Genomic DNA, 6,000 nt, shown 5'->3' with positions numbered 1-6,000 from the left:
TGCTCTTGTTTGCTGCCTTTTTTTTTGAACTGTTGGATGTTAAATGAGGGCTGGAGGCCCTCCTTTTATAGTCCCCAAGGGCTGCTGACTAGAACCGACCAACCTGGCCAACAAGACTAGTCTGTAAAAATTGCCTAGGTTGGTTGGTCCAACTAGCCCTATAAAAGGGCTTTTGTTAGGCCCTTTTTTGGGTTTTTGCTTCTGCCATTATAGGAGCCTCTTGCAGGCCTTTTTGCCTACCCAATGCCCCTGCCTTTTGCAGCCCTCTATAGGCTCTCTCTGGCCTGCCATGCTGTGCCATATCCAAAGCCTACTAGAGGTTGATTTCCCTACCACCCGTTACGTAGCTTGCCACACAGGTGCCTTTCTCTTGGGAATACCCTACCATCTAGTGCTACTCCAAATATGCATATGTCAAGCCACGCTAAGCAACCATAGCCATCTTTTCGTCCATGAGCTTCATTTGTTGTAGCCACCATGGCTCCTCTAGATACCTCTCTTTTCTTCATTCTTTGATTCTCGCCCACATGGCAGACATAACCCTGCCCATGTGTCAATCTCTCAAGACCCAGATCCAACCCCCCCCCATGCTCTCCTCATATGGGGGCTTACAGATTGGGAGGTGACATTTCGAATAGAATGCATGGACTATTTCCCATGTACTTTGATTAAAAATACATAGAGATGGTTCAACAAATTTTCAATTGGTATTTCCTTGATTGGTATGCTATCTAAAATTGTTCTTGTGATGGTTGAGATAAGAAATTAATGAAGAAGATGCTCGCACCAAGCTGAGTGAGTTGAAGCAGAACAAGGGGAGTCTGTTCAAGACTTTATGCTGTGGATGCAAGCACTAATCAATCAATTGTTGACAAATGTGCCAGATGACAAGTCCATGAGAGCTTGGTTATTACGGGATGCACTCAAGTGGACTTAAGAAAGCCAAAAATAGTCAATCTGACTAAGCCATGTGAGGAGTTACTTGATCGAGTTATCGTTCTAGAGAAAAGTGAAGGCCTTAATGGCAAGACAAAGAAGAAGGATGTAGATAGTGACACTGAGGAAACACTAGCAAAGAAATATAAGCAAAAGTCCAAGCTAGAAAAGGAATTGGGCATTCAAGGAAAGCCAAGTAGTAATGACAAACGGTGCAATATGTGTTCTAGGAATGGACACTTGGAAGAAGATAAAGAAAAAAGTATTGCAACACTCGCACTAAGTTTGGACATGATGAGTCAGATTGTTGGTTCAATGGTAAAAATCTCCAAATCTCTGTGAACCAGGTGACCACTAATACTCAACCTACCAATGGCAAACCATCGCATCCTGAGTAGAATAAGGACAAAGGTAAAAATGGTAAGAAGAAGAATATAGACCCTTCAAGGATTTGGTGTTTTTACTATGGAAAGAATCATCTTTGTTCTGACTATCTAATTTGGGTTGAAAACATCTGAAATTCCTTAAAACTAATGTGGAATGCGAGGAAGTGGATCCAAAATGCCGAGCAGTTGTAGTCGAGTTACCAGACACATATGAAGCCCAAGTGGTTACCCAATCAAAGGCTCCAGTTGCAACCTCTGCAGATAGGGGTGTATTTGACAAAGAAAAAAAGGAGATAGCTACTAAAATTACCAAAGAATTAAAGGGCAAGGCGCTAGTAGTTGAGATGCATTTCGAGCAATCTAGACCGCTTACCCCTGAACGAGGTGAGTCTTTTAAATCTAAAGAACAAATTGTTGATAGGAGCCAAATACTCCATCACATTTTAGTGCAAAGCTAGCCTAAGCATGGGAAATATTCAGGAGTATAAAAATTACCCTTACCTTTGCTGAATCAATGTGGATAGCTCCGTATTGTTGAGAATTACTTACACAACAAATCAAGGATTCTAAAGAGCAACCAAAGGATATTGATTATTTTTTTACTATCCCTGTTGTCATCAACATGCCTATCGTAGATGAAGAAGTGCTAGTGATCACTATCAAAGTCAAGAAGTAGACTATACCAAGTGTGACCGTTGATGGTGATTCAGGAGTTAGTATTATTTATAGAGATATTGTGAATTGGCTCAAGTTTAAGACATTCACAGTTCCTTAATGCTTGCATGGGTGAGCATCTTAATCTGGGCGCTGCACAGTTGGGTTCATGGTTCATGGTTCATGAGTAACACACTTTGAGCACTTGTGATTTAATGCTTGGAGAGTGAGCACACTAGACCGTTAATAGTTGGTGTGTGACTTGGTCATGTGATTTTGAAAGAGGGCATTCAAACTGAGGCGAACGAGATCTGAGCCATTGAAAAGATGCCTAACCTTGAGAATTTGATCCAATTGACATCCTTTGTTGTATTCATTAGCTTTTATAGAAAATTTTTGAAAGATTTTGCCAAGATTGGAGCTTCTTTGCATGAAAAGACCAAAAGTTTCAGTGGATTAATGAATTATCTATAGCATTCTGTGAACTTAAGAAACGGACATCTAACTTGGCCAACCAAGATGGGATGCAATTTTACATGTTCATTTAGACACCTTTGGATAAGCTATTAGTATTATATTGGCACAACTAGATGGAAAATTGGATTATACAGTGTACTATGCAAGTCAATTGATGACCCCTCCTAAGTGCAATTATAGTAGAATGGAGTGTGAAGATATTGGGATGATGTATAGCATGCATAAGTTCCGACATTATTTGCTTGCAAACTCATTCATCTTCTGTATTGATCATTAATATTTACTCTATTTGCTTAATAAAATAGTCATCCACGGACGTTTGGTAAGTGGATGATTTATTCTAGGAGATCAGTTTCAAGATTATTCATTGATCGGGAAAATTTGTTAGCCAATTGGTTAACAATATGCCACCACCGGTTGGTAATGTCACTTGATGGGGATAGTGGCAAGTCTGTAGAGTTAGGATTGTGCTTTGGAGCCAAATGGGACCAAGATAATTGTAAGGAATGAGGAAAGAGAGTGGTATAAATAGAATAGAGTTGGCCCTCCCTTCAAAAGGTGGCATGTATAAAAGGCCAAATGGTTGACTTAAGTATTTTGTTGTTGAATGCAAGTTTGAGAATAGAAGCTCTCTCCTTTCCAAGAGTGGTGTCTTTTGTTTCTCTTGCTTCTTGCCTCTTGTGAATGCTTCTCAGCCCCCTTCCCCTCTCTTACCTCTTGCTTCCCATACCCTCTCCCTCTTCCCCTTCCTCTGCCTTCTCCCCTCTCTTCTCCCCCTTCTTCTCATGAGGATTCACACTTGCAGCAATCCGAGGAGCCATTTGAGTGACACCTATGGACCATGCATGCCTGCATAGATCCAACAATGAGTATCTTAGAGTAGGAGGCTCCATCGGCACACCTCCAATTTCCCCACAGCATGTAAGTCATGCCAAAGACTGCACATTTTTGGTGCCATTTGGGGAGTTAGAGTTATGCTTTTGCTTGCATGTGCTTCTCCCATTATCTCCCATTAGCTAGGTGAAAAGTAATTGGTTTTGGTGTTCTAGGAAAGGTATACGTAGAGAAAAGAGAATAAGTGAGTGAGAAGCAAGGTAGGTAGTCATTTTGAGTTGTTTGTAGATACACAAATCTAGGAAATGGTAGCGGCGATGATCATTGCTAAACCTTGTATGTTGTCCAATCCTCGCTAAAAACTGATGATTGGCTAGGTGTTTCAAGGTCTTGAAAATGAAAAAATATCCTATACTTTGGTTCAAACTTGCTTGTTTTTTCTTATTTCTTGTGTTTCATGTTTGTAAGTAGGTAGAGCAGGTAGGGAAGTAGCTCCCTAGCACACCAAACCCTGCACAGAAGCCATTGAAACTCAAAAATCTTCAAAATTTTTGCTAGCAATTTAGTCTAGGGAAGACACACTCGATTAACCTTAACTCGCTGCACACTAAATTATAACAAACACACACTAAAATACAACCCAAAGCACGCTAGGCTAGCTGGGTTAGCTTTGACCACACTAAATTAGCTCTTAAACTAAAGGTTGGCCAGTTGCATATTTTGACAAAAATGATGAATTTTGCATGCTGATTGTATTGAAATAAACCAATACCACATTAGAGAACTTGGGAATTTTCGGATACTTATATGAGAAAAATCCCATTGCCATTCGGAATTTTGTTAATATGGAACTCACTATGAAATAGTATATTTACTACTAGAACTACAAATGCTAACTCTAAACCTCCATTTTTTAGACATGGTGTGATGGTATTAGTTACAAAAGTAGAAATATTCATCCACATGATACAAGGTTGATATTAATCATATTGGTGGTGTTTATGAAACACCTTTATAAACACTCATATTGGTGGTGATTATACCATCATTTATAAGGCTTGCATAATCTTATTACATCACAAATGTGCATGTCCCTAGGACAAGGGTAGATTTTCTTAGACCTTTGCCGCATGTTTTGGTGGGATTTTTATTCTTTTAGAGAGTTTAGCACTTGTATGTATCCATGCAAATACAATAATATCTATAGTCTTTCATTGATTAGGATCCTTTGTGTTGCACATCCAAAATATATCCCAGCAGTTTAAATACATTTCTTCATCTGTAGCATTTTGGCGAGTGCACACCGGTGCCCAATATTGTATAAGAATCTTTTTGTAGTTCCATTCACATCTGTATCACTTTGTGAAACTCCAAGACATATTGGGTAGATTGTGTTTTGTGGTCTAACAAGCACAAAATTACCATTCTTGACATCCACTAATGGCATAAATGCATCTTTGGGTCGTTTGCGTGAAGGTTCACAATAGTGATCATCTAGTTCTTCTAACTCTTTGAAGTCATCCATGTCATCCATTGCAATAGATATTCACCATGTGTCTTGCTCTGCATTCTTCTCCACAAAGTCTCTCATAATTGCTCTTCCCATTTGAGTGTGATCCCACGCTTTCCTTATAACCCGTTTGTTTCCATGGATAGCTCTCCACACACCTTGCTCATACTACCCTCTGTACCTATAAAAGTAGGTCTTTGGGATGCCATGTATCTTATACCATGCCATTGCACACACATCCTTCCCATTAATAACAAAATTGTATCTTCTAGTACCCACACTATCAACATGATTGGATGAGTCAAAAATATCATAGACGTAGTTAGTGCATGTTTCCAAGTTTGAGCTCCAAAAGTATTTGAGAATCTCCTTATTACTTCTCGACTACTAAGTTAACATTTTTTATCACCACAATTAGTTGTAGCTACTTGCAAAAAATCATCCATTAGATAACCTCAATGCAGAAGCTTTTTGTGTGAGAACCCTGGCCTTCCTATTTACGATACAATATGTTCTCTATTTGACATACATTGAATTCCCTTCTGGGATTGCCTTCCTCCATTGTTCTTCTTTTGTCATGGAAAGGTAGGCAACTAACCTTGTCTTTGTATGATTTTCCAATTAATAGAGTCTTTCCTTGAGGTACTTATGGTCACCCATACGTTCTTGCATTGCTATGCATAGGCTTGGTATGAAAAATTCTAGTGGCACCACTACTTCAAGGCCGTACACCAATTGAAAGGGCATAAATCCTATACTGACCTTTAATGTGGTTTGATATGCCCATAAGGCTACATTCATCTTTTCTGCCTAGTTAGATCTCTTGGCCTCCACTATTTTGGTGAGGACAATGCATATTATCTTACTGGTGGACTCTTCTTGTCCATTTCTTTAGGGATAGTAAGGTGTGCTTTTTCTATGGATAACCATAAAGCCAGACAAAAGTTCTTGGATCACCTCATTGTGATGAAATGTGTTCCTCTATCTGACACAATTTCAATGGGGCATCTAAGTCTTGTAGTCATATTTTCATACAAGAACTTTGCTGTGCTTCTAGCATCTACATTTCTCAATGTTTTAGCTTCAGCCCACTTTGTGAAGTAGTCTGTTGCCACAATTTGTGCTTGTGGCATCTACCTTGTTTACTGATTTAGCTTCAGCCCACTTTGTGAAGTGGTCTGTGGCCACAATGATGTAGCGTGC

Source organism: Dipteris shenzhenensis, chromosome 21 (assembly GCF_047967505.1).
Source record: "Dipteris shenzhenensis isolate YYH24624 ecotype China chromosome 21, Dip_SZ_1.0, whole genome shotgun sequence".
Classification (NCBI taxonomy): Eukaryota; Viridiplantae; Streptophyta; class Polypodiopsida; order Gleicheniales; family Dipteridaceae; genus Dipteris; species Dipteris shenzhenensis.
The sequence above is the reverse complement of the archived record's forward strand: the minus strand, read 5'-3'. Positions refer to the sequence as shown.